General features: G+C 42.1%; 1 protein-coding gene across 1 annotated transcript in view; it reads left to right on the forward strand.

The window, feature by feature from the left end:
• The window catches only part of LOC141147131 (lactase/phlorizin hydrolase-like), a 72,664-nt gene that overhangs the window by 34,383 nt on the left and 25,721 nt on the right, over positions 1-12,560 (forward strand). The window lies entirely within an intron of this gene.

Here is a 12,560-nt window from a genome sequence, read left to right on the forward strand (position 1 = left end):
TCTATATCTATCTTTATGTAGGCTGCCACTGATGACTTCCCTCTGAAAATTGCCTAACCGGTTATCATTTTGGTTTGCTGGCTTTACTACTTTCCAAGTCATAGGGATTGATTTACTAAAACTGGAGAGTGCAAAATCTGGTGCAGCTCTGCATAGAAACCAGTCAGCTTCCATGTTTTTTACCAAATCTTAAGGCCGGGTTCACACATGCAGTGGGGACGGAAAGTATTCAGACCCCCTTCAATTTTTCATTTTTTGTTATATTGCAGCCATTTGCTAAAATCATTTAAGTTCATTTTTTTTCCTCATTAAGGTATGTACACAGCACCCCATATTGACCGAAAAAACACAGAAATGCAACAAGTTTTTCACACCAGGATTTGGGGATCCTCTGCCATTCCTCCTTGCAGATCCTCTCCAGTTCTGTCAGGTTGGATGGTAAACGTTGGTGGACAGCCATTTTTAGGTCTCTCCAGAGATGCTCAATTGGGTTTAAGTCAGTTCTCTGGCTGGGCCATTCAAGAACACTCACGGAGTTGTTGTGAAGCCACTCCTTCATTATTTTAGCTGTGTGCTTAGGGTCATTGTCTTGTTGGAAGGTAAACCTTCGGCCCAGTCTGAGGTCCTGAGCACTCTGGAGAAGGTTTTCGTCCAGGATATCCCTGTACTTGGCCACATTCATCTCTCCCTCGATTGCAACCAGTCGTCCTGTCCCTGCAGCTGAAAAACACCCCCACAGCATGATGCTGCCACCACCATGCTTCACTGTTGGGACTGTATTAGACAGGTTTTGAGCAGTGCCTGGTTTTCTCCACACATACCGCTTAGAATTAAGGCCAAAAAGTTCTATCTTGGTCTCATCAGACCAGGGAATCTTATTTCTCACCATCTTGGAGTCCTTCAGGTGTTTTTTAGCAAACTCCATGCAGGCTTTCACGTGCCTTGCACTGAGGAGATGCTTCCATCGGGCCACTCTGCCATAAAGCCCCGACTGGTGGAGGGACTGCAGTGATGGTTGACTTTCTACAACTTTCTCTCATCTCCCGACTGCATCTCTGGAGCTCAGCCACAGTGATCTTTGGGTTCTTCTTTACCTCTCTCACCAAGGCTCTTCTCCCCCGATAGCTCAGTTTGGCCGGACGACCAGCTCTAGGAAGGGTTCTGGTCGTCCCAAACGTCTTCCATTTAAGGATTATGGAGGCCACTGTGCTCTTAGAAACCTTAAGTGCAGCAGAATTTTTTTTGTAACCTTGGCCAGATCTGTGCCTTACCACAATTCTGTCTCTGAGATCTTCAGGCAGTTCCTTTGACCTCATAATTCTCATTTGCTCTGACATGCACTGTGAGCTGTAAGGTCTTATATAGACAGGTGTGTTACTTTCCTAATCAAGTCCAATCAGTATAATCAAACACAGCTGGACTCAAATGAAGGAGTAGAACCATCTCAAGGATGATCAGAAGAAATGGACAGCACCTGAGTTAAATATATGAGTGTCACAGCAAAGGGTCTGAATACTTAGGACCATGTGATATTTCAGTTTTTCTTTTTTAATAAATCTGCAAAAATGTCAACAATTCTGTGTTTTTCTGTCAATATGGGGTGCTGTGTGTACATTAATGAGGAAAAGAAATGAACCTAAATGATTTTAGGAAATGGCTGCAATATAACAAAGAGTGAAAAATTTAAGGGGGTCTAAATACTTTCCGTCCCCCCCACTGTATGTGTATTGGATGCAGGTTTCCCCGCTTTCAAGTCACATGGCAGGCAAGTGTGACCGGCTCTCAATGGAGCCGGTTCACACATGTCCGGGGTGGCCACAGTCCGGATTGAAAAAGGGTCTGGTGCATCTTTGGGTCCAGTTCAGGTGCAAATTCAGGCTGAAATTCAGACCTAAATCACACCTGAACTGGTTTACAGAAACGCACCAGACCCCGGCCACAAATCCCATGGCTGCACGTGTGAACCCAGACTCATTGAACAAGCTGAAGTTAGAAGCTGGATACCATGCACAGCTGTACCAGATTGTGCATTCTACAGTTTTAGTAAATTAACTCCACTGGCCCAGAACAAGTATGCAGATAAGCGGCTCTGATTACCTTGGGTTAAAGCCCCCCCAACTTTGTCCTCAGGCCATACATGGTACAAACAGAGTGTCTGCAGATAGTTTCCTGTAATGGACAGCCCTAAAAGTGATTTTAAACTCAAGAAGTATGGGGTATTGAAAAAACAAATCTTAATCCTTGCCTCAGCTGTCCCATGTCAGCTCTAAGACTCACATGACCGCTGATAACTCGGTTTTCGGCCTCAGATCTCGGTACCGCCTATCTGCTGTGAACCTCCAGCACTCACTGGAGCTCTGGACTGGGCAGGTTACGGATGCAGCTGGCTGCTGCTCTCATCTTTATGCTGGGAGGTGCAGCCAGGTGGATCCTGACAATATTGTTGGGACCCTTCCAGAGCCTGGAGCAGCCCATCTTCATTAGCTGATAGTGAACAAACATAGGTGTACTCCTGTGACCCACAAGAGAAGTATGGCCAAAAAATCTTTTGTCATAGTTATCTTTTAATCCATTATCTGCATTAAGGTAAACCCCGCCCCCATCACTAAACACTTGCCTGGGTCCTGTCACCAATCCAGGAAACACTGAGGGCAGTCGGAGCCATGAGCTCCTGTTGCTGTCAGTCAAACTCCTGTGAGGAGGGAGCAGGGTAGTGGCTTACCAGTATTGTGCATGTCTATGGGTGCACACAGCCGTCTCGGGAGTGCGCCTGCACAGGTGCTCCCATAACATGCAGCACTCAAAGGAAGAAGAAGCAGATAGCGCCAACGGGCGATTTTCAGAATAATGCCCCGTACACACGGTCAGATTTTCCGATGGAAAATGTCCGATCGGAGCGTGTTGTCAGAAATTCCGACCGTGTGTGGGCTCCATCGGACATTTTCCATCGGATTTCCCGACACACAAAGTTGGACAGCAGGAGATAAAATTTTCCGACAACAAAATCCGATCTCGTCAATTCCGACCGTGTGTGGCCTGTTCCGACGCACAAAGTGCCACGCATGCTCAGAAGAAATTCCGAGACGGGACAGCTCGTTCTGGTAAACTTAGCATTCGCAATGGATACAGCACTTTCGTCACGCTGCAATGTTAAAAATGGTTTAATACAGCGCACTCTCTTCTTCTTTATAATGTGACAAGAATATAGTAGTTTTGCTGCTCATATTCACACAGACTTCTCACAAACTTATTTCGTTACTATTTATCGTGATTCCCTCAATATATTTTGATTTCTCACATCTGACAACATATTTTTGTATATTTTTTAGTTTTTTTTGGCTTTGATGTAGAATCTTTTTTTGTGTTTCTATTTTTTTTTTTTTTTTGTAATTTAGATTTGTACTCCCGAAAATGTGTGTGTGTGTTTTTTGTGACAAGTTCCCACAACACCATTGATATGTTGTTCTATTTAATCTGTAGGAGATTGTTTGGTGTTGTTGTCCCTTGTTAATTTCACATTTTATGTTAGAAATGTACCTGAATCCTCACCAACAAACTGTCTTTTTTTGGATGAAAACACACACAGGAGAGTATAATTTACCAAAAAAATTTATTAAGGGCTCACAACTATAAACAAAGAGGGAGGCAACGCTGGAGAAACTGCAGAAGTGGGCGAAGCCTTGGACCCCCAGGGCAGACATCAATTATTTAAAAGCAAAATTGGTGGCCTGAGGAGTCCTTATCTAAGGGAGGGCAGTCTGGTCCAGAAGTCCCAGAGATCCGGAAAGCAGCAGATGACATCTGTGTCCCCAGGCTGTGGTCATACAAGAGACTGCATCTTCTGTCAGACCAGACTGAACCCAGGGCAATCACTCTTTGGTCTTCCTTCCACGCTTCCTTACAAGCGGTGGCTGTGGTGGTGGAGTTGTGGCAGCAGGAGGAGGAGGATCGTCCATCTCAATGACATCCGTCTTGGGTGTTAGTTCCCCACTGAACCTCTTACGTAGGACTTTATAAATCAGGTCCTCAGAGAGCCTGCGTTGGCCCTCCTGCATGCCCTGCAATTTGGTGGCAGCCATGCAGGCAAAGGCCTCTTCAGGACTGGGGAAGGCTCTGAGGGACGCAGAAGCCTCCTGGATCAGCCTGTACGCTGAATCCTGCACGGGACTCGGAGTGGCCTTCCTGGCCCTTTTGTATGGAAGGCGGAGGGGAGGGACCTGAGACTCAGTCAGGCTGCGACTGGTCCCAGGCTTCCCTTGGCTGACACTTAGCCCCGCCTCCTCCTGGCTGCCACTAATCCCCGCCTCCTCCTGACTGCCACATTCCACAGCCTCCTCCTGGCTGAGGTCTTCCTGTGTATGAAAAAGGGACATAGTTTTAATTTTTTCTTCATCAATCACACACAATTTTCACCTCCTGACTGCTGCAAATTGAATGTTAACAAATATAACAGACTATCATTCTGAGCCCAGCATTTTTCATTCTTGTCCCAATTTTGGGGGCCCACTACTGTCTATTGATATGTAAAACACTTTTTTCAAGCAGCAATTAGTGATCAATACTAACATCTAGTAAACATCATTTATTTATTGACCAGAAATCAGTAGAACAATGCTATACCTGACTCCAGCTGGGCTCCTCCACTTCTTCCTGGCTGGAAGGCCCAGGTTGGACATCGGAAGCCTCAGCTGGGATGGAAGGAAGAGTGGAAGGAAGAGTAGAGAGGGATTCCCTGACTTCAGTGTGGTCTGACAGAAATCGCAGTCTCTCATAGTACCACAGCCTGGGGACATAAACGTCATCTGCTGCAGCTCCGGACCTTCTTGCGCTCCCTCAGATATGTGCTCCTCAGGCCACCAATTTTGGCTTTTAAATAAGGGATGGTTGCTGTGGGGACCACCGGCTTCACCAACTCCAGCAGTTTCTCCAGCGCTGCCTGCCTCTTCTGTTTGTGATTATAGTGGGGGTGTCTGACCTGCCACAGACAGGGCAGCTCCCTGTACTTGTCTATGAACAGGGGCAGGAAATTGTGGTAGTTGAACCCATCCATTTTCTCTGCAAGACACAACACAAGACAAACCCTAATGTAAGGCCAAACTCCCCTAATCTTGTTACAATATAGGCTTCCATTTCGAAGCAGTATAGGCGCAAGTTTAGATCTTACCTTCGTTATCACGATCGGCGTCTCCGATGCTCCTTCCTCCGCTCACAGATCGTACGTAAGACGCACGTGTGTTACGCTTTATACACACTGCGCATGCGTATAACTCCGCCCGCCCCTGACGTTCTTTCTAGTCTATTCCCCGCCCCTTTTCGTTCGGCGCAGTGGGGGAAGAGCACATGGCAGATAGACAGCAGGTGCGTGCTAATTGTAGCAACAAGGAGGAGGAGGAGGAAAGGCCGGAGTCTGAAACGTCCCGATCCAGAAGGAGATTTATTGACTCAAATATGTCCTTTGGAGAGATGTTGGAGATGGTGGACATCCTGAAGAAGGCCGACTATGATGGAAAGTATGGGCCTTACCCCAACCCCAATGTCCGAAAGGCCAAGATCATGGCGAAAGTGGTCAGGAGTCTGCACCGGAATTTCGGGGTACGAAGATCGAAAGATCAGCTCAGGAAGCAGTGGTCGGACCTGAAATTAAGAGAACATGAGCAGTACAGAAAGATCCGGAGAGTGCTGCAAAAAAGTAAGTAGTTGTGCTGTGTTCCTATTCTTTTTGTGTTTATTACGTTCGTGCTGCTCCATGTGCTTTTAGGAACTGTTGTACAGTTTAAAATGGAAACTTTCATGTTCATGGGCACATTTTTCGTTCGGATCAAACATTTTTCGTTCCAAATATAAAATACCATTGTTTAGCCCATATGCATTTGGCCACCATTTTGACGCACTATACTTGTCTTAAAAGAATTGGGTTGTGTAGATGGCTTTGTTACTAGAATGAAATGCAAACTAGATTCTGTGTAAGGAGAGGACACTCAGCAGCTGTTTACACATCTGGACACTGGAGCACTAGTGTGGGACAAAAGAACACCATTTTTATTAGGGGGGCCACACAGGTGCTCCAGTGTATACTATAGGGGAGTCTCCATCTGTGAAGCTTGTACAAAACAGGTAAAGTATTGCAGGTTGACAAAGGGCATTAAAAAAATTACATCTTGGAACTCTGCTAAAATAGATAATTGTACCCCACTTCCAAGCAATGTTTCCTATTTATAGTTCTGACATTAAATATCTGTGTGCTAATTATACCATTTTGTTTTACATAGGGGAGCAAAGACTCGGAGGACACCCCTCATCTGAGGAGACCAGAGCCCCCCCCTCTGGAAGAAGGTGAAATCCACCCAACACAATCTAAACAGGAGGAGGAAGACGTGGTGGAACTAGTCACCACAACAGGTGAGTGTCTGCGACCACAGGCTCAGATAAGAGATGGATTGCGGCATTTTTTTTAAACCAAATTTATTTTGGGGTTCCTCTCTTTTTAGGTGATCGTGAGGTTGTGGATCCAGATCCTTTCACATCCGAAAGTGCCCAGATCCTGATCGGGGAGATCATGGGGTGTAATTTACAATTGGAAATCATCAAGCAAAACATCAATGATGTTATTCCAAAATATAAAAACATCATTGATGTTTTGGGGCGAGTTTAAAACCCCTCCAAATAACTTTCTTCTTTTGTGTGCTACAATGTGCTAAATGTTTTTGTGATTTTTCTCAAAGCCAAATTTGGAGGATGCACACAGTGTGTCAACATGTGTTATCTGCCATCACGGGAGATCAATGGACGCGTTTTGGGGGTGCAACCCCTTCCTCAATAATAAAGTAGCGGTGAGGAAGGGCTTGCTCCCCCAAAACACATCCCTCGATCCCCCGTGATGGCAGGTAGCACATGTTGACATTGGGAAATTTGTGTGCATCTTCCGAATTTGGGGTGATTTCCCCCCATCTGAATGCAATATCAAACACAGTTCCTAAATACTCATGAAAAAAAGAGAGGGGCAGGTGGGACTTTAAATGAAGCATGTCAATTGAAAGTATAATAATGAATACATGTGAGTAGGTAAAATGATTGGATTTAATTAATAGTCAAGTCCATGATTTTGATGCATACAGTACCAATAAAGTAGTATAAATACAGACATAATCGCATGAATTGATATAAACGCATATTTAGCAGTAACAATCGAGGAAACTCAGTAGTGTAAACAAATCAATGGACATACATATATGCAATTCATAACAGAAGTACATGAATTAAAATCGCCAATCAAAATCACAAAATCGCATGAAATGAGAAAACTCAATAAAAAATTGATAAATGTCAGGGATATGATTTAGGCTTGATAGGGCATCCTTAGTTTGCGAACCCGACGCGTTTCTTGGCTTCTTGCCAGTCATCAGGGGTGGGATGCATAATTTAACTGAGGAAAACAAAAGAATATCATAAATATTGATACATGTGGAACCTCCGGCCAATAGAGAAAATCGTATCAGAAATGTCCAAATTGTCTACTTTGAATGGAAAAGCTACTTACAAAAATAGCCCAAAAGTCAAGAGGGGTCACCAGCAATGGGATCTGTTAGGGTGTGAGATATAACCGTCTCAACCGGGGTTGAGGCAGGGCACCGACCATCCTTCCAAAGTAATTGGAGGGTGGGCCAGGAGAGACCACAGCCGACTGATTCCTGAGCCCTCAGTATATTGGTCAATGAGTTGTAAATGGGAAAATCTGCAGAAAATTGAAAAAAATTGAAAAAAATATGGTGTGTCAAAGGAAGTAAAACTGGAGTAGAAAGTGTTGGATGAATGAAATGACTGAAAGAAATATGTGCTTGGTGCATATAAAAAAGTAAATGTGTAAAAAATAGGATAATAAGGGGAAATGAAATGGATGCATGAAAGTGCACATAAAAAAGGATAAGTAAAGAAACCCATAGGGAATGTGTGAAGATAGAGGATGTCCTGCACTGGGTAAATAGGTGAGAGGATGGGAATATGTGTACTGTAAGCAGAAAAGAAGATGTAAAAAATATATATTAATTACCCATGTGTTGAATAGTGGCTGCTTAACAGAGCGGTCCTTTCCCAGTGAAGCACAGTGAGGGAGTGAACCGTCAGTCTGTCGGTCCCAGCTGATATACTCTGGCCCTGGGCGGGTCCCTGCCAGCGTCATGCATGACGTCATTGGTAGCTGAGAGATGAGAGAGCAATCACAGCTGAGAGTAACTCAGTGGATGTCTACTCATCACAGCTGTAGGCGTCAGATGGAGAAAAAAACAAAACCCGGCTCACACCTTGCGGCGTCAATTGATGCCACTTGGGGGGCCATTTTGTGCATGGCGCCGATGCGTTGAGATCGGGCCCCAACCGCCCCGAAATGCATGAGGGGAGGTGGGGAGGGAGCTGAGCGCATCGCAACCCCGGACAAAGACTGCAAAATATCAAAACACTCCAGCCCATGTGCTGGATTTAAATCAATAAGTGGATTCCAGGGTGTAACAAGGGGCTAAATTCTGTGTTACATTTATTCATAGATTCATTTATATATTTACCCTTTTAGATATGTGGTCAGTAAATGCAATGATTAAAACACAAAACAAAGAATGTAATAAAAGAGATTTACTTAGCTTCGATTAAAGATGTATTACAGATTTTACAATACAGGATAAATTTAGCATTCAATCCAGGGAACCTCTCAACTTCTGAGTTTTCAGATAGTTCTGGAAGCGACAGTCCAAGATCTGGGGACCTCTTACGTCCTCAGCGCAGTTCGATCCCCTGCTCTATTGTCTGACTTTATAAAGGCTAAATAAGGCGCGAAAAGCTGGTTTTGTCTGGTACTAACAAAGCCTAACCAGAGAATGGTTCAGAGACAATGATCCTCTGTGAATGACCATCTGTTAGCTCAGAAACATACATTTTACATATATAGAAATACACACATATACATATATATATATACACACACATACACATACACATATATATATATATATATATATATATACATATATACACATATAAGTAATCACCTTAAAACTATTACTAAGTTTCTTGTAATTCAATAACTAAAGTTACACCCATACTACATTCCACCCCTTGACTTACAAGATTCTTAGTTTAGTTTATCATACTCAGGATTACTTATAGATATATCAAGATGTTCTACTTAAGGTAGTCCTTTCGCTTGTACTCCAATATAAACATTTCTGACTTCATTAATTTCATCCTTCACATTTCCAGTATTATAAGTATGTATGCGAAACACTCCTCATTATTAAATATGGTCCCATATATCCCACCCCTTGGGTATTTTCCACATGTAAATCAATGTATAACAGTTTTACATCCTTCCACACCTCGTCTTATTTATCTAAAGTTCTATCTCTTGACCCACTTTCTCTGTCTGATTTACCTGTCCAGGAAATCTCATTCTGCTATGTTAGGGCTGAAAAATATAAAAAATGTCCAGGCTTATAAAAACAACTATATGTTGGACTAACAGAATAACACCAAACTTCCTTTTGAAAGTACAGGCATGAGCATCAAAGTTCCCTTTCCAAGAGTTTAAACGCATAGATACTTGTCAAAGTCCTCCATATCTGGTGATGGACAGCAGAGTCTTAGACATCCGGTTACCAGATCGCAGCTGCAGCATGACACTTGAAACACTGTAGAACTGAAAGAACTGTAGAATACAAAGTCCATATCCTTCGGACTATTGCAGCTCACAAGTCACAAACGTGTAGGCACATAACCACATAGTAGCTGGAACTTCTACAGACAGTTCAGGCACATGACCATCAGAGCAGATAAAACAGTTCAAGTACTTCACCATCAGATTCAGGTACTTAACCATGATAGCGGATGGAACAGTTCAGGTACTCGACCCTCAGAACAGGTGGAACTTGCACCAACAGTTCAGCTGCTGATCATTGGTAAAGACTTTATAGACTATTGCTGCTGTCAAAAGTGTTTGTCTCCTTTCTCCAATATGCTTCTAGTTGACATCCTGACATGTGTGTTACCAAATATGTCAGTCCAACATTCCTTAATTAACAACAATGCCCATATAGCCCATTATAGATTTCTGAACAGGCAAATCGATAATCATTAGTGACCTGTCTTAACACTGAAAAACTCAGCTGTCTACATTAAAGGTGAAATATTATTACAGGTATATTACTCATCCCCCACCTGAACTATACACTACTCTGTCTCAAATTATAGGCCCAACTTTAAACTACTTCATGTGTGTTTCCTCTATGCACTTTGATCTCCTTCCACACTCTAAAGACATTCTGGCAGGCTAACTGGCTCTTTTGTCTACACTGATCCCAATATGTGCATATAATATGCCCATGCATATGTGTCACTGTACTCTACATGCCAGTCCCGTCCCAAGCAATCAAGGAGAATTGAGGAAAACAAAACCTAAGAACCTATTTTATAACTTTTTCCTTTACCAAGAAAATTTTATGAAAACTCAACCAGGTGTATAGAACAGGGTGATCAAAGAATCACTGAGTGTCAGATATAACTGACCATATATATAACACTAGAACACCTCATGTTGATAGAATTAAAAATTGTGTTCAGTGCAATAATATTAACCTAAATGTACAGTTATAAGTAGACATAAGTACTTTTTTTTCTTGAAAAAACAAAATGATATTTTTAAATTTAAACTGTCAATCATGCAGAAAAATGTACTTTATATGTAAAACCCCAGGCACACCCCACTTCTGGTACCAAAATAAGTATGGCAGAATATACAGAAGTATAGATGCCGCCATAATTTAGCTTACATATACACAGAAAAGAACAATATGTAAATGTTTGGGTAATCTTACACCCTTCAAACCATTTCAAGTATTATATCATTCCAGATATCAAAACAATCTTGCTGTCAATATTCAAACATTATTTGTTCTATATCATTTTATATTCAACTCAATCAGAGGAAACCCTTATAAATCTATTATGCAGCATCGAGAGTATTAGCTGCTCTGGTTTACAATCAGTTCCAATGAAAACTTTCAGTACATTTGCATATTGCATAAAAATAACAACAAAAACAACATAAATGATTTAGTTTGACTGTGATCTTCATCTTTAGTTCTTGGACATCAAACCATATCAGACAGGTGGGTTGATGCTGTTTAATATTGTCTAGGAACTAAACAAAATAAAAAAGGTATTTAGTGTGATATTTTTACCGTTCCTTCCTAGAAAGTAACAAATAGTTAGCAACAAACACATTTAACCAACACTTTCCACAAACAACAAAACATATGGCCATTATTTCTGTTATTCATGAGTGCACTTTTATTACCCTTATTAATTGAGCTCATATTACTTAATTATCACCACGTGGATTTTCATTAAAGGACGTCCATTCAAAGTTGTCATTAACCATGGTTGAAATAATTCACAAGAACATTATATGGTGTTCATTACATTTGTGCACAAACATTATACATCACCAAACTCATGTTGATGTTTCTATTGTAACCTCTTGTTCAATACCATACAGATCTACGAAACTTCTAGGAATAGATCTGGTTCCTTCTGTATTAACGAAAAACTTAAAGAAAAAACATTAGTGTTGTATCCTAGAACATAACACTTCATTACATTCACCAATAAAATTATAATAATCATGACTGCTATTCAGGATTTTAAAGGGTGTTAACATCAATCAGCCATTTACTTTCTTTGTTTCAAATAATCCTAGATTTTAAAACCTAACAATTTTAAATAGGATGTTATTTTTTCAACATAATTAGACATTTCTCAGATGTTCAGCACTGTCCTGTTTTATCACAGGCATAAGCTTTTTTACAGAGGGGGGGGGGGGTTTGAGGGGGAATATCTGCAACAAACTCTATCCCCCTCTCTTAGGGATGTCTCATTCAGGCAGACTCTCACAAATACAGTCTAAAGCTGCAGCTCTTATTTTCACAAAATGCTGGACTATTGTCCATTGTCCGGGGAGTGGGGGTTTGAGGGGGAATAGCTGCAACAACTCTGTCCCCCTCTCTTAAGCTCTCACAAATACAAGCAGTCTACAGCTGCAGTTCCTTTCACAACATGCTGGACTATTGTCCATTGTCCGGGGAGGGGGGGGGGGGGGGTACTGAAAGTTGCAGCCATTCCTGTATGTTTAACTGATCTTTTCAGTCAAACATACAAAAACTCACTTAAACATCAGTAGCCAAGTAATCACAATCTAAGCATCAATACAGGTCATATTTTTCCTTTTCCTACCTGTTTTCTGCTCATCGTTTTCAAACCTCAAAGAACAATTATGTGAGCACCAGCGAAAGGGCCACTCATCCACCTAACGCGGTCATCAGCTCATCTGTTCTATATCTCAAAAGATCAAAAGCTTGCCGGGGGCTCGCTAAGCACACAATGAGTGGAAACATTTGACCATCTACCCCCTTTTTGTTTCAATGCCTGCAAAAATATCCATCCTAATATAGATGCAGCTTTCTGTTCCGATTTTGAATATCGAAACAAATCAAGAATCAGGAGACAGTGGCGGGGGTCAT

This window comes from Aquarana catesbeiana, linkage group LG06, assembly GCF_042186555.1.
Source record: "Aquarana catesbeiana isolate 2022-GZ linkage group LG06, ASM4218655v1, whole genome shotgun sequence".
In the NCBI taxonomy this organism is placed as follows: domain Eukaryota; kingdom Metazoa; phylum Chordata; class Amphibia; order Anura; family Ranidae; genus Aquarana; species Aquarana catesbeiana.